This window comes from Lucilia cuprina, chromosome 3 (assembly GCF_022045245.1).
Source record: "Lucilia cuprina isolate Lc7/37 chromosome 3, ASM2204524v1, whole genome shotgun sequence".
NCBI lineage: Eukaryota > Metazoa > Arthropoda > Insecta > Diptera > Calliphoridae > Lucilia > Lucilia cuprina.
Genome location: NC_060951.1, coordinates 6079170 through 6104756, shown reverse-complemented (window position 1 = coordinate 6104756; position 25587 = coordinate 6079170). Strand labels below are relative to the sequence as shown.

The window sequence follows — 25587 nt, the reverse complement described above, 5'->3', positions numbered from 1 at the left end:
TATCTATCTATCTATCTATCTATCTATCTATCTATCTATCTATCTATCTATCTATCTATCTATCTATCTATCTATCTATCTATCTATCTATCTATCTATCTATTCTTCAGGTTTTCTTTAGAAATCTTTTGGTAGAAAAGATTTCTTAAAAAGGTGTTTCTTAAGAAAAGTTCTTGCGTAAATTTCCTTAAAGAAATGTTTTTCAAAAATGTTTTTAAATAAATCTTCTTGAAAAAGTTCTCTTAAAGAAAAGTCCATTGAAAAAATTCTGTTGGAAAGGTTTCTTGAGAAATTTCCTTGTATAAAAGTTTTTTTTTGTGTATAAAATTTTCTCATAGAAAAAATCATAGAAAATATTTCTTTGGAAGTTATCTTTTGAACGAGTTTCTTGGGAAAGTTAAAATTTTAAAATATTTTAAATTCGAAAAATGTTTATATTTTATTTGAAAGCTATTAACATAAGCTATCAAATCGCTTTAAAGTATTTCTTTATTTGGTCTGTTAAGCTTTTGTTAATTTTATTAAACATAAAAAATTATATTTCCTTTAAATAAAATACCTTTCATAATTTTATTATAATTATTTTTTAAAAATTTTGTTATTAAATTTATGTGATTTTAAATTTAACTTTTAAAATCAAATCATGTGATTATTGTTATTATTTTTTTTACAAAATTTCCCAACATAATTTAATGGTACATATTTTGTCATGCCATAATTTAAAGTTAACAAATTTTATTATCATTTTATTATTAACTATTTTATTTCAAATTTATTTGAAATTTTATTATCTTTGATTTGTTTTATATGTTTTCCTCAAATCTTGATTTATTTTCTTAATAATTTTTTCGTTTCGTTAATCATTTAAATTTATGCAAATTTAATTTAATAGTAAAAAAAATAAACAAACTCATTAAATGAAGTGATTGTGGTAAAACATTTGTTTGTGTAGCAGTTTTGTAGTTGTCGAGAAAATGATTGATCAATTTGATTAGCTTAAGTATAACTTAGTTAAGAGATTAAGTTTAAATAAGTCTGTCTAGTTTTTTGTACTAGGGTCTATAAGAAAAGGGAAAAAGAGAGAGGAAAATAAAAAATTTTAACCAAATTATTTACTTAATTTATTGACTTTTTTTAAATTTGATTTGGAAACCATATTTTTTAATATTTTTCTAAAAATTTCAGTTATTTTTTAACTTAATTTAACTCAAACATATCTTTTTTCTTTACAGATAAAACTAAAACTACAGTTTTCTCTTTAACTGTGTTGTGGTTGCGATAACAATCATTTACGGTAAGTTTTTAAAACTTCGTTTAAGTCAAACTTTATTCGGTAAATCTTTTTTGATAGATAGATAGATAGATAGATAGATAGATAGATAGATAGATAGATAGATAGATAGATAGATAGATAGATAGATAGATAGATAGATAGATAGATAGATAGATAGATAGATAGATAGATAGATAGATAGATAGATAGATAGATAGATAGATAGATAGATAGATAGATAGATAGATAGATAGATAGATAGATAGATAGATAGATAGATAGATAGATAGATAGATAGATAGATAGATAGATAGATAGATTGAGAGCTAGGAAGGTAGGAAGGTAGATAATTTGTTAAAAAATTGTCTAAGAGAAACGTTTATTTATAAAGTTTTTTTTTTCGATATTTGTTAAGTTCTATTTACTCTTTTGATCTCTGATGAATCACAACATTTCCTTTCATATCAAAGTAACAAGTTCATTTAGTATTTTAACTATTACTTAATCTAACTTAATTTTTAACTTTAAACATAAGTTCATATCAGTTCAATGTTAATTAGATTTTTTTTAAATACTTCAGCAATAATTTAATTGTTAAAAAAAACTCAACGGCCAAAGTTTAAGACATTTTGTGGTCAAGTTTGTCGGTTTATTTAACTAATTAACTAACTATTGTTAACCAAACAATTTTAGTTTTAACTTTTTCATTATTAGATGATTTTTTTTTATATTTTATTCTTTGTTTAATTAACATTTATTTTAAACAGAAGTGGAACAAATTGTGGCTTTAGGCTTTAATAAAAAATTAATTTTAATTTATTTAAAACAACAGCAGCCTAAAGCCACTTGTTTTAAATAATTCGCTAGGGTTTTAACTAAAATTTTGTACAAAAAAATTGCGAGAAAAATTTAATATTTATAGAACTAAAATATTTTTCTTAAAAATCTATATGCTTGATCTTATCTCAGTTGAAACTAAAAGTGTTCCGCTGCTTAAGATAGATATTTTTCTGCATATCATGATCTTTTTTCTTTTTAAATATCATTGTGTCACATTCATATAAAAAAATATATTTCCGTATTTTTTTAATAAATAAGAATGACACAACATAATTCTCTTTCGCAATACGTGCTACTGTTTTGGTCAGCGAAAGAAAAAATATATTGTTTCGTACTTCCACCTTAAAAAGAAGAAAAAAATCCAATATAAAAGAAAAATACAAAATCTTTTAGTCTAGTCTATAGTCTAGTCTATAGTCTAGTCTATAGTCTGGTCTATAGTCTAGTCTATAGTCTAGTCTATAGTCTAGTCTATAGTCTAGTCTATAGTCTAGTCTATAGTCTAGTCTATAGTCTAGTCTATAGTCTAGTCTATAGTCTAGTCTATAGTTTAGTCTACAGTCTAGTCTATAGTCTAGTCTATAGTCTAGTCTATAGTCTAGTCTATAGTTTAGTCTACAGTCTAGTCTATAGTCTAGTCTATAGTCTAGTCTATAGTCTAGTCTATAGTCTAGTCTATAGTCTAGTCTGTAGTCTAGTATATAGTCTAGTCTATAGTCTAGTCTATAGTCTAGTCTATAGTCTAGTCTATAGTCTAGTCTATAGTCTAGTCTATAGTCTAGTCTATAGTCTAGTCTATAGTCTAGTCTATAGTCTAGTCTATAGTCTAGTCTATAGTCTAGTCTATAGTCTAGTCTATAGTCTAGTCTATAGTCTAGTCTATAGTCTAGTCATAGTCTAGTCTATAGTCTAGTCTATAGTCTAGTCTATAGTCTAGTCTATAGTCTAGTCTATAGTCTAGTCTATAGTCTAGTCTATAGTCTAGTCTATAGTCTAGTCTATAGTCTAGTCTATAGTCTAGTCTATAGTCTAGTCTATAGTCTAGTCTATAGTATAGTCTATAGTCTAGTTTATAGTCAGTCTATAGTCTAGTCTAGTCTATAGTCTAGTCTATAGTCTAGTCTATAGTCTAGTCTATAGTCTAGTCTATAGTCTAGTCTATAGTCTAGTCTATAGTCTAGTCTATAGTCTAGTCTATAGTCTAGTCTATAGTCTAGTCTATAGTCTAGTCTATAGTCTAGTCTATAGTCTAGTCTATAGTCTAGTCTATAGTCTAGTCTATAGTCTAGTCTATAGTCTAGTCTATAAGTCTAGTCTATAGTCTAGTCTATAGTCTAGTCTATAGTCTAGTCTATAGTCTAGTCTATAGTCTAGTCTATAGTCTAGTCTATAGTCTAGTCTATAGTCTAGTCTATAGTCTAGTCTATAGTCTAGTCTATAGTCTAGTCTATAGTCTAGTCTATAGTCTAGTCTATAGTCTAGTCTATAGTCTAGTCTATAGTCTAGTCTATAGTCTAGTCTATAGTCTAGTCTATAGTCTAGTCTATAGTCTAGTCTATAGTCTAGTCTATAGTCTAGTCTATAGTCTAGTCTATAGTCTAGTCTATAGTCTAGTCTATAGTCTAGTCTATAGTCTAGTCTATAGTCTAGTCTATAGTCTAGTCTAGTCTATAGTCTAGTCTAGTCTAGTCTATAGTCTAGTCTATAGTCTAGTCTATAGTCTAGTCTATAGTCTAGTCTATAGCCTATAGTCTAGTCTATAGTCTAGTCTATAGTCTAGTCTATAGTCTAGTCTATAGTCTAGTCTATAGTCTAGTCTATAGTCTAGTCTATAGTCTAGTCTATAGTCTAGTCTATAGTCTAGTCTATAGTCTAGTCTATAGTCTAGTCTATTGTCTAGTCTATAGTCTAGTCTATAGCCTAGTCTATAGTCTAGTCTATAGTCTAGTCTATAGTTTAGTCTATAGTCTAGTCTATAGTTTAGTCTATAGTCTAGTCTATAGTGTAGTCTATAGTCTAGTCTATAGTCTAGTCTATAGTGTAGTCTATAGACTAGACTATAGACTAGTCTATAGTCTATTTATTGTTTTATAAATTTTATTTTATTTTGTTAATATTTTTTTGATTTAAAAATAAAGATGATTACTTTGGGTGTCATCAGCTTATTTCCGCCATTTTGGTTTTTTTTCAATAAAAAATTATACAGTAAACCTGTAATTGTTAATGTAGCCATAAATATTTTATTATTAGCAAGTTTTTTTATTAAATAAATAATTGTTAAAAAATGCAAATATCAAGATTAAAATGTAAATTTTACGGAAAGCCCACCAAGTGACTCCTTACAGTAAGACAAAAGGGGGAGATGGAATGACTTGGAAATTTATTTTGAATGTTTTCATAATAAAAACTAATTAAATGAACAGATTGTTAGTTTTGACTTAATATTACAAAATCCAGTAACAGTGAAGTCCCTTACAGTTCCATACCTAACCGTGTACCGGATATTCCCATAATCCTCTCTAATTTAAAAATCTCCTAGATTAATTCTTTAACATTAAACTTGTCTTCTTTTTCTTCTTAAAACTTAATATTTATTTTTAGAAATTATTTCACATTCCTCTTACAAAACACATATATTTGTTTTTCGTTTATGTCTTAACATTAATCACAAGCCATGTAGACACAAACAACAAATACCAATAATTACGACTTATTTTGTCTATAAAGAACGCAAAAAAAGAACATTTCTTCTGAACTAAAAACAAAATTAAAATTCCTTTAGCATAGAATAAAAAAAGGTATCATAAAGAAAGAAAAAAGAACATTTCATTCGCTTTTCGAATTCTAAAAGCAAACTAAAATTCATAAATAATTAAGTAAAACAAAATTATTGCATAACATTAGAAAAAAAAAACAAAAAGAGAATCCATTAAACTAAAACACAAATCCCTAATAAAATTTAATGAAGGAATGAATAGAAAAAGTACAAAAAAAAACACATAATAATAGACAAGGTAATGGAGTTGGCAACACTTGAAGATTTTGAAAAATGATGGACTTAAATGATAAATAAACAAGAGTTTAACGAGAAAGAGACAGACAAACAGTGGGTTAAAAGAGAAAAGAAATAGTTGAAATCTACATCAGTTCTAGTTCAATTGTAAGCCTGTTATGGTTCTGTTGTAGTTCTGTTTTAGTTCTGTTTGAGTTCTGTTCTAGTTCTGTTCTAGTTCTGTTCTAGTTCTGTTCTAGTTCTGTTCTAGTTCTGTTCTAGTTCTGTTCTAGTTCTGTTCTAGTTCTGTTCTAGTTCTGTTCTAGTTCTGTTCTAGTTCTGTTCTAGTTCTGTTCTAGTTCTGTTCTAGTTCTGTTCTAGTTCTGTTCTAGTTCTGTTCTAGTTCTGTTCTAGTTCTGTTCTAGTTCTGTTCTAGTTCTGTTCTAGTTCTGTTCTAGTTCTGTTCTAGTTCTGTTCTAGTTCTGTTCTAGTTCTGTTCTAGTTCTGTTCTAGTTCTGTTCTAGTTCTGTTCTAGTTCTGTTCTAGTTCTGTTCTAGTTCTGTTCTAGTTCTGTTCTAGTTCTGTTCTAGTTCTGTTCTAGTTCTAGTTCTGTTCTAGTTCTAGTCTGTTCTAGTTCTGTTCTAGTTCTGTTCTAGTTCTGTTCTAGTTCTGTTCTAGTTCTGTTCTAGTTCTGTTCTAGTTCTGTTCTAGTTCTGTTCTAGTTCTGTTCTAGTTCTGTTCTAGTTCTGTTCTAGTTCTGTTCTAGTTCTGTTCTAGTTCTGTTCTAGTTCTGTTCTAGTTCTGTTCTAGTTCTGTTCTAGTTCTGTTTTAGTTCTGTTCTAGTTCTGTTATAGTTCTGTTCTAGTTCTGTTCTAGTTCTGTTCTAGTTCTGTTCTAGTTCTGTTCTAGTTCTGTTCTAGTTCTGTTCTAGTTCTGTTCTAGTTCTGTTCTAGTTCTGTTCTAGTTCTGTTCTAGTTCTGTTCTAGTTCTGTTCTAGTTCTGTTCTAGTTCTGTTCTAGTTCTGCTCTAGTTCTATTCTAGTTCTGTTCTAGTTCTGTGCTAGTTCTGTTCTAGTTCTGTTCTGGTTCTGTTCTATTTCTGTTATAGTTCCATTCTAGTTCTGTTCCATTTCTTTGCTAGTTCTATTCTAGTTTGCATTTTGCTGTAATTATTATTGTTGCCCACTGTGCCATAACTATTAATTTGCCTTCAGTAGCTAGCCCTGTGGCTCTGGCTTATGATTTATAAAATAGTTAACTCTTACACCAACAGAAGGGGGCTGTGCTGCACAGGTTTCACCCAACATTTATAACGAGCAATTATGCCTGTTTTGCAATCTTTTTCATATTCATGGTTTCTTTGTCTCTATCTCTTCTACAGATGACCGCCGATAACAAAAGTAAAACACGTACTATAGCAACAACCATAATAATGGTAAAAGCCACAAAGCCATGGCTAATAAAAACAAAATTTCCTTTACATATCGTTCCAAAAAAATGCGGCAATCACAAGGAAAGAAAATCCATATAAATATTTTTATTTAAAATTTATTTATTTTTTTTCCGTCTTTTACATCTTATTTTGGTGCAAAACTAACGGCTAAAATTAAAAAAATGCTTAAAATAAAATGCTAATAAACTTGTATGGATTTGATTGAATAAATAAAGAAAAGAAGCAAAAGGCGAACATTTGGGTTTAAATGGAGAACGTGTTGCGTCTAAAGTGGTTGAAACACAAAGTCAAATTTGTTAGGAAATAATAAAAAGTTCAATGAACGCAAGAAAAAGTGTTAAAATAAATGCAAAAATATATATAACGAACACCTATTGAATTAAAGATTTTTTATGCAAATTAAAATAAAAAGGTTCGAAGGACCAGTTTGCAAGCAAACGGTTGCGTAGGACCAATTCAATAACCAGCATCAATATTCAGTTCTGAGGGAAGGACCATATTTATCTTCTTTTCAACAATACGTTCTCTTAAACTGACAATCGTGTTAATATTAATTTACTCGCAGTAGCTTTGAAAATGTCAGATTATTATGTATTTTTATGTCTACTTATCTATCAAACAATTAAATTTATTAAATTTGATTGATTGACGTATTGATTTGACTTGTAGGGAATTTTTGCTATTTTTTTTTGTTAGAAAATAAAACAATTTACGCAATTTAATGCAACTAAGGTGTGTTAAACTTTAAAAAGACAATCGCAAAATTCATTAAATTTTATAAAATATAAAAATTTTTGCTAATTATTTTATAATTTATATTTAATAAGGGATTTGATTTTATATGAAACAGATATTTAAAGGAATGAAGACATAAAATTGAAGCCAAAAAATGAAACTAGACTATAGATTACGCTGTATACAAGAGTGTAAATTAGATCATTGACTAGACTATAGATTAGACTATAGACTATATTATAGACTAGACTATAGACTAGGCTATAGAATAGGCTAAAGACTAGACTATAGACTAGACTATAGACTAGACTATAGACTAGACTATAGACTAGACTATAGACTAGACTATAGACGAGACTATAGACTAGACTATAGACTAGACTATAGACTAGATTATAGACTAGACTATACACTAGACTATAGACTAGATTACAGACTAGACTATAGAATAGACTTTAGACTAGACTATAGAATAGACTTTAGACTAGACTATAGACTAGACTATAGACTAGACTATAGACTAAACTATAGACTAGACTATAGACTAGACTAGACTAAAGACTAGACTATAGACTAGATTATAGACTAGACTATACACTAGACTATAGACTAGAATATAGACTAGACTATAGACTTGACTATAGACTAGACTATAGACTAGACTATAGACTAGACTATAGACTAGACTATAGACTAGACTATAGACTAGACTATAGACTAGACTATAGACTAGACTATAGACTAGACTATAGACTAGACTATAGACTAGACTATAGACTAGACTATAGACTAGACTATAGACTAGACTATAGACTAGACTATAGACTAGACTATAGACTAGACTATAGACTAGACTATAGACTAGACTATAGACTAGACTATAGACTAGACTATAGACTAGACTATAGACTAGACTATAGACTAGACTATAGACTAGACTATAGACTAGACTATAGACTAGACTATAGACTAGACTATAGACTAGACTATGTTCTAGTTCTGTTCTAGTTCTGTTCTAGTTCTGTTCTAGTTCTGTTCTAGTTCTGTTCTAGTTCTGCTCTAGTTCTATTCTAGTTCTGTTCTAGTTCTGTGCTAGTTCTGTTCTAGTTCTGTTCTGGTTCTGTTCTATTTCTGTTATAGTTCCATTCTAGTTCTGTTCCATTTCTTTGCTAGTTCTATTCTAGTTTGCATTTTGCTGTAATTATTATTGTTGCCCACTGTGCCATAACTATTAATTTGCCTTCAGTAGCTAGCCCTGTGGCTCTGGCTTATGATTTATAAAATAGTTAACTCTTACACCAACAGAAGGGGGCTGTGCTGCACAGGTTTCACCCAACATTTATAACGAGCAATTATGCCTGTTTTGCAATCTTTTTCATATTCATGGTTTCTTTGTCTCTATCTCTTCTACAGATGACCGCCGATAACAAAAGTAAAACACGTACTATAGCAACAACCATAATAATGGTAAAAGCCACAAAGCCATGGCTAATAAAAACAAAAATTCCTTTACATATCGTTCCAAAAAAATGCGGCAATCACAAGGAAAGAAAATCCATATAAATATTTTTATTTAAAATTTATTTTATTTTTTTTCCGTCTTTTACATCTTATTTTGGTGGCAAAACTAACGGCTAAAATTAAAAAAATGCTTAAAATAAAATGCTAATAAACTTGTATGGATTTGATTGAATAAATAAAGAAAAGAAGCAAAAAGGCGAACATTTGGGTTTAAATGGAGAACGTGTTGCGTCTAAAGTGGTTGAAACACAAAGTCAAATTTGTTAGGAAATTAATAAAAAGTTCAATGAACGCAAGAAAAAGTGTTAAAATAAATGCAAAAATATATATAACGAACACCTATTGAATTAAAGATTTTTTATGCAAATTAAAATAAAAAGGTTCGAAGGACCAGTTTGCAAGCAAACGGTTGCGTAGGACCAATTCAATAACCAGCATCAATATTCAGTTCTGAGGGAAGGACCATATTTATCTTCTTTTCAACAATACGTTCTCTTAAACTGACAATCGTGTTAAATTAATTTACTCGCAGTAGCTTTGAAAATGTCAGATTATTATGTATTTTTATGTCTACTTATCTATCAAACAATTAAATTTATTAAATTTGATTGATTGACGTATTGATTTGACTTGTAGGGAATTTTTGCTAATTTTTTTTTGTTAGAAAATAAAACAATTTTACGCAATTTAATGCAACTAAGGTGTGTTAAACTTTAAAAAGACAATCGCAAAATTCATTAAATTTTATAAAATATAAAAATTTTTTGCTAATTATTTTATAATTTATATTTAATAAGGGATTTGATTTTATATGAAACAGATATTTAAAGGAATGAAGACATAAAATTGAAGCCAAAAAATGAAACTAGACTATAGATTACGCTGTATACAAGAGTGTAAATTAGATCATTGACTAGACTATAGATTAGACTATAGACTATATTATAGACTAGACTATAGACTAGGCTATAGAATAGGCTAAAGACTAGACTATAGACTAGACTATAGACTAGACTATAGACTAGACTATAGACTAGACTATAGACTAGACTATAGACGAGACTATAGACTAGACTATAGACTAGACTATAGACTAGATTATAGACTAGACTATACACTAGACTATAGACTAGATTACAGACTAGACTATAGAATAGACTTTAGACTAGACTATAGAATAGACTTTAGACTAGACTATAGACTAGACTATAGACTAGACTATAGACTAAACTATAGACTAGACTATAGACTAGACTAGACTAAAGACTAGACTATAGACTAGATTATAGACTAGACTATACACTAGACTATAGACTAGAATATAGACTAGACTATAGACTTGACTATAGACTAGACTATAGACTAGACTATAGACTAGACTATAGACTAGACTATAGACTAGACTATAGACTAGACTATAGACTAGACTATAGACTAGACTATAGACTAGACTATAGACTAGACTATAGACTAGACTATTGACTAGACTATAGACTACTAGACTCTAGTTCTAATATTAAGATTTAACTCCTTTACTTATCTGCTTCCTTTGCAATTGTCATAAATATAAAAAAGCAATTATTTTTGCATTGTTGCTGATTGTGGAAACTGTAAAGTGAAGGTGAGTTTTATTAAATCTCTGTTAGTTTTTGTTTTTGTAGAATAAATTTTAAAATAATTAGTATTATTTATTAATTCCATAAACGTAGGTATTAAATACGTACAACCCCTACCTTAGCGTTTTAATAATTTGAAAAGTTTTTTGAAAAATTTAAAGCGTATTTGAGGAGTCATTGATAGTAGGAATTAAATACTGTCATTAGTCATTTGCTTAATCTTGACAAAGTTGCAAAATCTATTGCCAGAGTTGTTGAAGTGAATCGAAGCTTTTTTTAATTTTTTTTTTTCGATTTCTTGTCAAATATGGATTGGTGGGTTTAGCGTTTTTTTAATACCCAAATCGTTTAAAATATTGCTGCCTTATTGAGCTTAACAACAATTTTGCTGCGATGATTTTTGCTCAAAAACATTTTTTAGCTTAAAATAGCCTTGACAAGGTCTTTTCTTGTTGTTGTGAGACTTGCTAACTTCAGCAGCATGACAGAGGGATGGATGGACGGAAAGACACACATTCAGTAGCAAAAGTCAAAGTATTGTTGTACAACCTACACAGCAACCAGCAACATCAGCCATAACAACTACATGTTATCGTCGTCGTTTGTATTGTTTTTATTTGATTTGCCACCGGTTGCAGGCAGATGCCAACAAATCTTAATTAAACACATTTTATTGCAACTTGTTTCTTTCACAACGCTTCGCCCTTTCAACAGTCGTACGATCATTCTCCCACTGTAGAAATCCCAGTAGTAGTCAACCTAATGCTGCGAGTGCATTGCAATGCAAACTGCAACGAACCAGTAACTGCTGTTTAAGTTTTATTTTTTGTTGTATTTGTTGCTTGCTGCACTTACTTGTATTATTTATTGTTGTATTCTCAGTCAAGTGGAAATGAAATTTTAGAGTGAAAAAAAATTCACTACAGATCTACAAGTAGATTCTATTCAACACAACCTTTCTTAAGTAGATGAACATAATTTAAAACACATAGCTCTCTAAACATAAACGACATTCTAAACATAGGTACACATTTAGATAGATAAAACAGACGAGTGTCAGCATTTAGTTGCATTGTGTTGCATGCAACATCATAAGAAAAATAAAAACACTTCTGGAGGGAAGTTTAAATCTTAAAAATATTTTATTAATGGCAAATGTTTATGGTATTATGAGAATATGTATTAGGGCATACCTTCCCCCATCTGCCTTCTATTCCAGAAAGTATGTGTGCGTGTCTGAAGGGAAATACCTTAGTTTAAGAGTTTTTCCTTGTATATCTTGCAACAATTTAGAAACAAGTTGCAAGAATTTTTTGTGAGATTTTTTCTACCATATCAAGACAGAAAAGAGGGTTCAAGTTAAAATATTTTTACTCAAAATTATGTGATAAATGTAAAGACTAGATTGTAGTCTAACAGATCATTCTATAGTCTGGACTATAGATCATTCTGTAGACTAGAGATTAGTCTTTAGACTGGACTATAGATCTACAGATTATCTATACTGCAGTCTATCGTTTTGATTATAGATCAGTATATAGCCTGAACTATAGATCAGTCTATAGTCAAGACTATAGATCAGTCTATAATCAAAACTGTAGATCAGTCTGTAGTCAAGACTATAGATCAGTCTACAGTCAAGACTATAGATCAGTCTATAGTCAAGACTATAGATCAGTCTGTAATCAAGACTATAGATCAGTCTATAGTCAAGACTATAGATCAGTCTATAATCAAGTCTGTAGATCAGTCTGTAGTTAAGACTATAGATCAGTCTATAGTCAAGACTATAGATCAGTCTATAGTCAAGACTATAGATCAGTCTATAGTCAAGACTATAGACCAGTCTTTAATCAAGACTGTAGATCAGTCTGTAGTCAAGACTATATATCAGTCTATAGTCAGGACTATAGATCAGTCTATAGTCAAAACTATAGATCTTTCTATGGTCTAGACTGTAGATCTCTCTATGGTCTAAACTGTAGATCAGTTTCTGGTAAACACTACAGATTATTCTACTCTCTGGACTATAGATCAGTCTATAAACAAGATTGTAGATCAGTCTTTAGTCTGGACTATAGATAAGTTAATAGTCTGGACGATAGATAAGTCCATAGTAAAAACTATACGTCAGTCTTTACTAAACATTACAGATTATTCTACATTCTGAACTATAGATCAGTATATATTCTAGCCTATAGATCAGTCTATAGCCAAGACTATAATGAGTCTATAGAAATGACTATAGATCAGTCTATAAGTCAAGACCATAGATCAGTATGTAGTCAAGACTATAGATCAGTCTATAGTCAAGACTATGATCACTCTACTGTCTAAACACGAGTGAGTTGTGTTTTCTGAAGTATAAATACGTCTTTTATCTATTTTATAGGTTCGTTTATTGTCTGGATTATAGATCACTATATAGTTAATGGTCTAGATAAATCTACTTTCTGCACAATAGATCAGTATATAGTTTGTACTATAGAACACTCTATAGTCTAGACAACAGATCAATCTATAGTCTGAAAGTACATCAATCTACTTTCTGCACAATAGATCAGTCTATAGTTTGTACTATAGAACTCTCTATAGTCTAGACAACAGATCAATCTATAGTCTGAACTGTAGATCCTATTGTCTATACTATAGATCTGTATATAGTCTACAGTCTACATTATAGATCAATCTACATTCTGAACTATAGAGCAGTTCGAAAGTTTGTTCTATAGATTAGTCTTGAGACTGTACTAAAAAACGTGATCTAATCATTGTTATAGATCAATCTTATATAGATCGATTTATAGTCTGGATAACAGATCGATCTGAACTTTAGTCTAAAGTCTATAGTCTCCACTACAAATCGATCTAAAGTCTGCACTAAATATCCATCAATAGTATCCACTCAAGATCAGTTTATCTGAAATCTTATATAGATCGATCGATAGACTGGATGACACAACGATCTGGACTATAGATCAGCCTAAAATCTATATTATACATTAGTCTAAAGCACTAAAAAACAATCTATAGTCGTCCATAGTCTGAACTCAAGATCAGCCTACAGTCTGGATTAATGAATACTCTTCAGTCTAAACTATAGCTTAGTCTAAAGTATTCTTCCTTCTTTTAAACCTGTCATTCTTCTCTCCTTTGCTTTTCTCATCACTATTTATCTTTACTCTCCCAAAAAAAAACATGTTTAACTTAAGCTGTCACATTAACTTTCAACGTTGTGTTGTTAAATATTTCCAACATTTTAAATTACTTTATACTGTAAATAATTTAATTTTTTTTAATAATTCACCTTGAAATATCGGATTACTCTAATAATCTGTTTATTAACACACAATATAACAAATAAAAAATATTTTACTTTATTTTTTTTGCTGCTACCCTGATGATTTTTGTTTCTGAAAACACAATTTGACACATCAAATTAATATTCCAAACAAGAAGTTTCACAACACATTTCATTACTGTGCCCGATCTTAAAAAAAAAAACTTAATTTTTTTATATAATGCAGCGCCAGATACAAATAAATTGAATAACAAGTGAATAAAATAAAGGTTTTTTTACAATAAAATGTTTATAAATTACTTTTTTTAATATTTTTTAAACGTAAACTTTTTTCTGGAGACTTGTTATGAATTTTAATATTTTTGATTTTTATGTTTTTAAGGATTTACACATTTTTTAAATATTTATTAATTTATTACTTTTTCAACTTTTCAGATTTAATTTTATGGGTGATCTTTAAACTGGCTTTAAATGGTGAGTTTTATTTTTCGTTTAAAAAAGTAATAATATAATGTTATAAGAGGTCCAGACTAAAGAATAGTCCAGACTATAGACTATTCTATAGTCCAGACTATATACTATTCTATAGTCCAGACTATAAACTATTCTATAGTCCAGACTATAGACTATTCTATAGTCTAGACTAAAGACTATTCTACAGTCCAGACTATAGACTATTTCATAGTCCAGATTGTAGACTATTCTATAGTGCAGACTAAAGACTATTCTATAGACCATTCTATAGTCAAGACCATAGACTATTCTACAGTCCAGACTATAGACTATTCTATAGTCCAGACTATAGACTATTCTATAGTCCAGACTATAGACTATTTTATAGTGCAGACTATAGACTATTCTATAGTCCAGACTATAGATTATTTTATAGTCCAGACTATAGACTATTCTATAGTCCAGACTATAGACTATTCTATAGTCCAGATTATAGCCTATTCTATAGTCCAGATTATAGACTATTCTATAGTCCAGACTATAGACTATTCTATAGTCCAGACTATAGACTATTCTATAGTCCAGACTATAGACTATTCTATAGTCCAGACTATAGACTATTCTATAGTCCAGACTATAGACTATTCTATAGTCCAGACTATAGACTATTCTATAGTCCAGACTATAGACTATTCTATAGTCCAGACTATAGACAATTCTATAGTCCAGACTATAGACTATTCTATAGTCCAGACTATAGTCTAGACTAAAGACTATTCTATAGTCCAGACTAAAGACTATTCTATAGTCCAGACTATAGACTATTCTATATTCCAGACTATAGACTATTCTGTAGTCCAGGCTATAGGCTATTCTATAGTCCAGTCTATAGTATAGACTACAGACTATTTTATAGTCCAGACTAAAGACTATTCTATAGTCCAGACTATAAACTGTTCTATAGTCCAGACTATAGACTTTTCTATAGTCCAGACTATATACTATTCTAAACTCCAGACTATTGACTATTCTATAGTCCAGACTATAGACTATTTTATAGACAATTCTATAATCCAGTCAATAGCCTATTCTATAGTCCAGACTATAGACTATTTTTTAGTCCAGATTATAGACTATTCTATAGTCCAGACTATTCTATAGTCCAGATTATAGAATATTCTATACTCCAGACTATAGACTATTCTATAGTCCAGACTATAGACTATTCTATAGTCCAGTCTATAGACTATTCTATAGTCCAGACTATTCTTTAGTTCAGACTATAGAATATTCTATAGTCCAGACTATAGATTATTCTATAGTCCAGACTATAGACTATTCTATAGTCCAGACTATAGACTATTCTATAGTCCAGACTATAAACTATTCTATAGTCCAGACTATAGACTATTATATGGATAATTCTATAGTCCAGTCAATAGACTATTCTATTGTCCAGACTATAGACTATTCTTTAGTCCAGACTATAGACTATTCTGAAGTCCAGACTATAGACTATTCTATAGTACAGACTATAGACTATTCTATAGTCCAGATCATAGCCTATTCTATAGTGCAGACTATATATAGTCTGGACTATTCTATAGTCCAGACTATATACTATTCTATAGTCCAGACTATAGACTATTCTATAGTCCAGACTATAGACTATTCTATAGTCCATACTATAGTCCATACTATAGACTATTCTATAGTCCATACTGTAGACTATTCTATAGTCCACACCGTAGAATATTCTGTAGTCCAGACTATAGACTATTCTAAAGTTCAGTCTATAGACTATTCTATAATCCAGACTGTAGACTATTCTATAGTCCAGACTATAGACTATTCTTTAGTCTAAACTATAGACTATTCTATAATCCGGCCTATATTCTGTATTATAGTCTAGACTATAGTCTGGTTCTATGTTCCATACTATAGTCCTTTCTATAGTCCAGACTAATGTATGTTCTACATTCTAAGCTATTGTCCGGTCTATGCTTTGTTATGTTGTATAGTGTTTAATTTGTTGTAGGGTTGTTGTTGGGCTTTCTGATTTTACATTAATTTCTGATGGCTCAGGGCAAGTGTATTGAACCGTTTATGGTCTTAATGTATATATAATCAAAAAATCGTTTAAGGTGAACGCTAGCTATTGTTGTGAGCAGTAAGTAAAAAAAAATGCATGACAAAACACTTTCTTTAAGTTGAACTTTTTCTTTAAAGATCACTACAATTTCCTGGTGTTTTTTAATAGGATTTTCTTGTCATATTTGGTCAATAAACAACTTGTTTTAAAGTTAAGCTATTAACTGATACTATTGGTTAGATATATTTGGTTAGAAACTATAAAGTGGTTGTAAAGACAACTTTTTTATTAAAGACATAAATGAACATAAATATTGATAAAAGCAAAATGCTGACAGTTTCAAAACTAAAAAGAAATGAAAATTAGGTTTCAGGAAAAAGTCTAAAAATGGAATTTTTTTTGCAATATAAATGACATTAAAGCTTTCTTTTGAAAAGCTTTTAAAACTTTACATATTTAATATTTCACCCATTTATGTAAATTTGACTGGTTTTTAGTGATGCTAAACTTCCGCATTTGAAAAATTGTACATACTTTGGTTGTTGCAACTATTTAACCAACTTTTTCCTTGTAACCAAAGTCATGCAATAATTGCATATTTTCTTTCTTTATTTAAAGTAAACAAAAATTTTCTTTTATTAATGGTTTATTTTTACCATAAACCTGTTACCAAAACTTTTTAAGGCTTTATCTTCCTCACTGACTTAAGGTCAGCCTGAATATAATACAATTTTCTTTAATTTTCTCTCTATCAGTTACCGGTTTTATAAATTTTCTTTTATTTAGAGTTTCTTTTCATCATTAGATTTGTTTGTTTCTCATTTTTTTCTTGCTTTCTTATTTGCCTTATGAAAGAGTTAGAAAATGAATATGAGAAAATATCAAGTTTTTATTAGATTTTTCAAATGCTTCCTGATCATACGACAGCAACATCTTCAGCTGTTTGAGTTGAAAATGACAATGATCGTCTTTAACACTTGTTAACAAGGAAAAAGTGTTGCGTTTTTATTCATCTTCTGCTTTTCTAATAATTTCTCATTAATATTGTCATGTCGGTTTGTCATGTTGTGAATAAAATATTGTTTAAAAAATACTTAAAAAAAGATTACACAAAACAGGAAAGATTATGATATAATTTACTATTATTAAGTAATCATAAATGTGATAGAAAGATGTTTTAAATGTGATAAGTTGCCATAGATAGATAGATAGATAGATAGATAGATAGATAGATAGATAGATAGATAGATAGATAGATAGATAGATAGATAGATAGATAGATAGATAGATAGATAGATAGATAGATAGATAGATAGATAGATAGATAGATAGATAAATAGATAGATAGATAGATAGATATAGATAGATAGATAGATAGATAGATAGATAGATAGATAGATAGATAGATAGATAGATAGATAGATAGATAGATAGATAGATAGATAGATAGATAGATAGATAGATAGATAGATAGATAGATAGATAGATAGATAGATAGATAGATAGATATATAGATAGGTAGATAGATAGATAGATAGATAGATAGATAGATAGATAGATAGATAGATAGATAGATAGATAGATAGATAGATAGATAGATAGATAGATAGATAGATAGAGATAGATAGGTAGATAGATAGATAGATAGATAGATAGATAGATAGATAGATAGATAGATAGATAGATAGATAGATAGATAGATAGATAGATAGATAGATAGATAGATAGATAGATAGATAGATAGATAGATAGATAGATAGATAGATAGATAGATAGATAGATATATATATAGATAGATAGATAGATAGATAGATAGATAGATAGATAGATAGATAGATAGATAGATAGATAGATAGATATATAGATATATAGATATATAGATAGATAGATAGATAGATAGATAGATAGATAGATAGATAGATAGATAGATAGATAGATAGATAGATAGATAGATAGATATATAGATATATAGATATATAGATAGATAGATAGATAGATAGATAGATAGATAGATAGATAGATAGATATAGATAGATATATAGATATATAGATATATAGATAGATAGATAGATAGATAGATAGATAGATAGATAGATAGATAGATAGATAGATAGATAGATAGATAGATAGATAGATAGATAGATAGATAGATAGATAGATAGATAGATAGATAGATAGATAGATAAATAGATAGATAGATAGATAGATAGATAGATAGATAGATAGATAGATAGATAGATAGATAGATAGATAGATAGATAGATAGATAGATAGATAGATAGATAGATAGATAGATAGATAGATAAATAGATAGATAGATAGATAGATAGATAGATAGATAGATAGATAGATAGATAGATAGATAGACCGGCAGTTAAATCAATTAAACGTCCACTCTCCGCATAAAATTCCTACAATTTCATGCTTCATTTTAAAGTTTCAATTTTATTTTGTGTGTTTACTACATCAAATTACTTTTTGACTTGTTTTATTAGTTTTTTTTTTTTAATTTGTTTTACTTCAACCAATTTCAAATGTAATTAAGTAATTATTTATAAATTAGCAATAGAAATTATGTAAATTGAAAACTAAATATTTTTAATTGTGCTCTTTGGGAAAAAAGGCGTAAATTTAATATTTCTTTTTAACATTTCAAATTTATCTTTTTTTGTGTATTTTTCTCATTCCCCTTAATGAACATTAATTAATTTGTGATAATTATGTTTTAACGTTAAAACTAATGATATGAACATTTTTTTGGCTAACCATCTGACTCTAGCCAACTACTTAAAGACCATTAGCATAAAGAAAAAGACTTATTAATGTTTAGATACCGCAAAACCGCATTATAAAGCATTTGTTTTCATACTATTCTCTTTATTAAAAGTTAAAAACATATGAAAAAAAGCTAACAAACTCTTTAAATTACTGCAGTTTTAGATACTAGTTCACGTATGTAGAGTACTCGTATGACCCTGTGGCAATAAACTGCTACTGCAAACAACTACTTCTAGTTACTAGCACGACCACTAACTTACTACTGCTATGCATATTGTTGTTTGACTATCTTATTGACTGGCTGTCAGTCTTAACGAAAGACAGACAGACAGACAGACAGACAGACAGACGGATAGCGTTTAAGACAGTTTGCAGCCAAAGCTGCTGGTGGCACAGAAAAAAAACTGTAAAATATTTGTTATGAACCGCAACTGTTGAGATTAAGATAAATTTACATAAAGCTTTGAAATTAAACAAAAATATATTAAAAGCGAAAAGCGATAAATTTGTAGACTACAGATTAGACTAGACTATAGACTAGACTATAGAATAGACTATAGACTAGACTATAGGCTGCACTATAGACTAGACTATAGACTAGACTATAGACTAGTCTATAGACAAGACTATAGAATAGACTAGTCTATAGTCTAGTCTATAGTCTGGACTATAGTTTAGTCTATAGACTAGCCTATAGTTTAGTCTATAGTCTAGTCTATAGTCCAGTCTATAGTCTAGACTATAGACTAGACTATATACTAGACTATAGACTAGACTATAGACTAGACTATAGACTAGACTATAGACTAGCCTATAGACTAGACTATAGACTAGACTATAGGCTAGACTATAGACTAGACTATAGACTAGACTATAGACTAGACTATAGACTGGACTATAGACTAGACTATAGACTAGACTAAAGACTAGACTATAGACTAGACTATAGACTAGACTATAGACTAGACTATAAACTAGACTATAGACTAGACTATAGACTAGACTATAGACTAGACTATAGACTAGACTATAGACTAGACTATAGACTAGACTATAGACTAGACTATAGACTAGACTATAGACTAGACTATAGACTAGACTATAGACTAGACTATAGACTAGACTATAGACTAGACTATAGACTAGACTATAGACTAGACTATAGACTAGACTATAGACTAGACTATAGACTATACTATAGACTAGACTATAGACTAGACTATAGACTAGACTATAGACTAGACTATAGACTAGACTATAGACTAGACTATAGACTAGACTATAGACTAGACTATAGAGTAGACTATAGACTAGACTATAGACTAGACTATAGAGTAGACTATAGACTAGACTATAGACTAGACTATAGACTAGACTATAGACTAGACTATAGACTAGACTATAGACTAGACTATAGACTAGACTATAGACTAGACTATAGACTAGACTATAGACTAGACTATAGACTAGACTATAGACTAGACTATAGACTAGACTATAGACTAGACTATAGACTAGACTATAGACTAGACTATAGACTAGACTATAGACTAGACTATAGACTAGACTATAGACTAGACTATAGACTAGACTATAGGCTAGACTATAGACTAGACTATAGACTAGACTATAGGCTAGACTATAGACTAGACTATAAACTAGACTATAAACTAGACTATAGACTAGACTATAGACTAGACTATATACTAGACTATAGACTAGACTATAGACTAGACTATAGACTAGACTATAGACTAGACTATAGACTAAACTATAGACTAGACTATAGACTAGACTATAGACTAGACTATAGACTAGACTATAGACTAGACTATAGACTAGACTATAGGCTAGACTATAGACTAGACTATAGACTAGACTATAGACTAGACTATAGACTAGACTATAGACTAAACTATAGACTAGACTATAGACTAGACTAGACTATAGACTAGACTATAGACTAGACTATAGACTAGACTATAGACTAGACTATAGACTAGACTATAGACTAGACTAGACTATAGACTAGACTATAGACTAGACTATAGACTAGACTATAGACTAGACTATAGACTAGACTATAGACTAGACTATAGACTAGACTATAGACTAGACTATAGACTAGACTATAGACTAGACTATAGACTAGACTATAGACTAGACTATAGACTAGACTATAGACTAGACTATAGACTAGTATATAGACTAGTCTATATACTAGACTATAGACTAGTCTATATACTAGACTAGTAGACTAGACTAGTAGATAATAGATAGTAGATTATAATCTACTATCTAGCCTAGTTTAAAGTCTGGACTATATTCTTAAATATTATCTGGTCTATAGCCTAGTCTGAAGGCTAAAACAAAGACTATCGCTTTTCTATTCATCGCTTCTTTCTATTCATCTTAACTCCCTGGCTTTGGTGAAAATCTTATATAAAACCCCTAAAGAAAAATCAAGATAAAATAAAAAAAAATGTAAAACAGAATTATGTGAAGTCATTAAGATCAAATCAAATGAATGAATTTAATAAAAATAACAACACTGATAAAACAATTTTAATAAAAAAAACCAGCAAAGTGGCAGCAAAGAAAAAACCGAAAAAAAATGCATTTAAAAAATACAAAACGTAATACAAGAAAATGATTAATTATGTTGATCACACCATAAAGATTTACTATATTGTTTTTTTTTTTAATTTTTTGTTTCTTAATCTTCTAAGAAAAAAAAAACTTAAACAAAAAACTAAAGCACTAGTCACTCCATTTTATAACATTCAATTCATTAAAAGCCACACTTTTAAAAATGACTCGAGAAAAAAAAACAAATTTGTTTTTAACTTAAATAACAAATAATTAAAAAATTTAGTCTATAATTAAATCGAAATTGTTGAGATTTTAGAATATTTATGACAGGGTTACTCGAAACAAACAAACACTTTAAACTTACAGACAGACATACGTGAGTGACATTCAGTTATTGACGGCAAGAACTTTGACCCCAATATTTAACAAAGTTATTTCAGCAATTAATTATGTCTAGATTAAAAAATTTGTTAGTAACTTTAAGAGAGGATTTTAAATTTAAATTTTTTCTCTATAATTATCATTCTGAGAACTAAAAAAATCTGTCATTTCTATTGTTGTGACTAAATTTTGTCTATTGTTTGTTTATTTTTAATTAATTAGTTTCTATTATGTCTAAATAATAAAAAAAAAACTTGTTGATTTTACTAAATTTGTGAAATTTTGACCTTGATCGGAGGTTACTAAGATTTTTATCGTAATGCGTCTAATTTATCGCTCTCACACTCCGCAACAAATTCGTTTGTTCTTCAATCGATTGATCCGGTTTTTATTGAATTAATTTCCAATTATTTTGTAAATTTTTTTTTTGGTCGTTTTGTTTTTGTCATGTCAAATAAACAAATTAAAATCGATTTTTAATTAAAACAACAAAAACACAACAACATTTACATAAACTCATACATATTGGTTTATAGAGAACAACCTGTTTGGAATTAAAAACGAAATAAAGCAGATGACATTCTAAATACTCTCCAAAACATCTTCTAAATTTTGCCAAAATAAAAATGTTTACAGCGAACAAATTTTATATAAACTCAACTAAAGCCAACACTATAGACTAGACTATAGACTAGGCTATGGACTAGACTATAGACTAGACTATAGACTAGACTATGGACTAGACTATAGACTAGACTATAGACTAGACTATGGACTAGACTATAGACTAGACTATAGACTAGACTATAGACTAGACTATAGACTAGACTATAGACTAGACTATAGACTAGACTATAGACTAGACTATAGACTAGACTATAGACTAGACTATAGACTAGACTATAGACTAGAGTAAAGTCTATACTAAAGACTAGACTATAGACTAGACTAGACAGACATAAATTACAAATCAACTTCGTTTTTTAACAAAAAAATCTATTTGTCATAAAACAACAAAGACAAAAAATTAGTTCAAAATAATTAACAAAGATCCGTTAATTGTTATAAAATAATATCTAACAATTATCCCCCATAAACGTCTAAGACAAACGTCATATTTTAAAGTTTGATTCAGTCGTCGTCGGTGTATTGTAACAAAAACTCTAAATATTAAATATATTTTTTTTAATTTGTTGGTAATTTTATAATTTATTACACTGAACTAATTTTAAGCCAACTAAAATCGCAACAACAAGAAAAACAACTTCAAACAAACAACAATTGCATTAAAACAAAATACTTAAGTTGAAAATTGTAAAAAAAATAAAGTGCAATACAGCAGTGTTTATTGTCACATGTCACGTTAGATATTTTGTCATTGTTTATGTTGACTATTTCACGTAACAATTAAAACAACAACTACAACAATAGCAGCAGCAATATCAGAAGAAACATTATACCTTTGCAATATGTTTGTTGCTGTTATTATATGGTGGCAACTGAAAACAGAAAAACAGTTAGACGGCTTAAAAATTGTAGATATAGTGTTGCGCATGCGCAACAACTATAACGAGAATGTTTCAAATACTTTGTTAATGGCGGGGGTATAACTTTATTAGCTTGTCTGCAACTGCAACATCAGCATCTCCACCACCAACTGCGTTCGCCTCTGCCTGTAGAGTTGAGCTACACAGCATTTTATACGTTATCTAATAAATTCAATCGATCATTGAACTTAAAGAATTCGACTACAGTGCACCGAAATAGTGCTGGCTGTAGCTTATTTAGCGGTTAAATGTTGTTCACCTTGAATGGGGTGCAAACCAAATGGTAACAAAATAAAACTTAACAACACTGCAAGACGGACAGATAGCACGATAGAGGGACGTACTAATAGACAGCAATTGTAATTATTGCAGTTGAATTGCCAACAATTCAATTTAAATTGTAAATAATTAAACAATCGTTATAAATGGTTTATACTTTTAGTTAGATGTTTTGCCTAAAATACAGAGAATAATAAAATTTACAATCAAACCGAAAAATGTTGAAAACAAAACAAGATTTTCCATTCAGAGTAAAAATATTTGGCAATTTGAAGGCTGCATTAGTTAAATCTACAATTTATACACTAATAGCGTCAAGTCTGCAGTGTATAATCTAGTCTATAGTCTGGTCTATAGTCTAGTCTATAGTCTAGTCTATAGTCTAGTATATAGTCTAATCTATAGTCTAGTCTATAGTCTAGTCTATAGTCTAGTATATAGTCTAATCTATAGCCTAGTCTATAGTCTAGTCTATAGTCTAGTCTATAGTCTAGTCTATAGTCTAGTCTATAGCCTAGTCTATAGTCTAGTCTATAGTCTAGTCTATAGTCTAGTCTATAGTCTAGTCTATAGTCTAGTCTATAGTCTAGTCTATAGTCTAGTCTATAGTCTAGTCTATAGTCTAGTCTATATTCAAGTCTGTAGTCTTGTCTTTTGTCGAGACTATTCTGGTTTATAGCCAATTCGAAAGTCTAGTTTATAGTAAAAAGGTTCTTTGACCTTAATCTTATTTAAATAACGGTCCCCAACAAATCTTAAACACCTTAAACACCCACCTATTTTATACATTAAACCTACAACAACAACAATAATAACAACATTCTTTCTTTATTCCCATTATTTAGCATTGTTTTTTGTTTTTCAAAAAATTTTCTTTAACTATTTCCACGTTGACAAGTTTATCATGTTGCAAATGATCTTTTGCAATAGAGATCTAGTTTGGGTGGAAAGCAAAGAAAAAAACTGCACAGTTTTAACTGCAGTTTAAGTTAAGAAAAAACTCATTAAAATATAAAACTAATAAATAGTATGTAGACGAGAGTATAGAGGAATTTAAGGCCTGTGAAAGTCATCTACATTAAATACTTATTTTTTACCATTTTTTGTTTTTGTGAGTTTTTTTGTAATGTTGCCCAAGCGTTGTGTGGCACGAAAAACAAGTTACATTTTAATGTTGTCGTTCGTTTGTTCAACTACAACGAAACAACAACAAAAAACACTAGAGAAGATTCCTTTATAAATGTGTGGCCATTTAGTAACTAACGGTAGATTAAGTGCAGCAGCAAACAACGTTCAGCATCATGTTAAGAAAAACTAAACTACCTTCATATCATACAGGTTAAATCTCTACAAAAAAACAGAGCTCACTCGGCTTAAACTCACACACACATACACACATGTAGTTTGAAGTCGTAAAAATGTGTTGAAATAAATAAGCCAACATCTAGCAATTGCTGAGCTTTTTTTACAAGAGGTTTCTTTTAAGGTGAACACTCACACATTCATATGTGTTTGCTTAAAAAACTTGAAAACTATTAGTGGTTTAAAAGATAGAAAAGTAACCGAGAGTTCAAAATTTAGTTTTGTAGTGTTTCTGTTCTAGTTCCGTTTTAGTTTTTTTTTGTACTTCTGTTCTAGTTCTGTTCTAGTTTTGTTCTAGTTCTATTCTAGTTCTGTTCTAGTTCTGTTCTAGTTCTGTTCTAGTTCTGTTCTAGTTCTGTTCTAGTTCTGTTCT

The 25587-nt window shown here is 29.3% G+C and overlaps 1 long non-coding RNA gene across 2 annotated transcripts in view; it reads left to right on the top strand.

The window, feature by feature from the left end:
- Window positions 1-25587, top strand: part of LOC111682229 — a 64779-nt gene that overhangs the window by 30876 nt on the left and 8316 nt on the right. For both annotated transcript variants that reach the window (XR_006940357.1, XR_006940356.1), the window contains exons 3-4: window positions 1233-1294; window positions 14166-14204. This is a non-coding gene — a long non-coding RNA (uncharacterized LOC111682229). The remainder of the gene's footprint in view (window positions 1-1232; window positions 1295-14165; window positions 14205-25587) is intronic.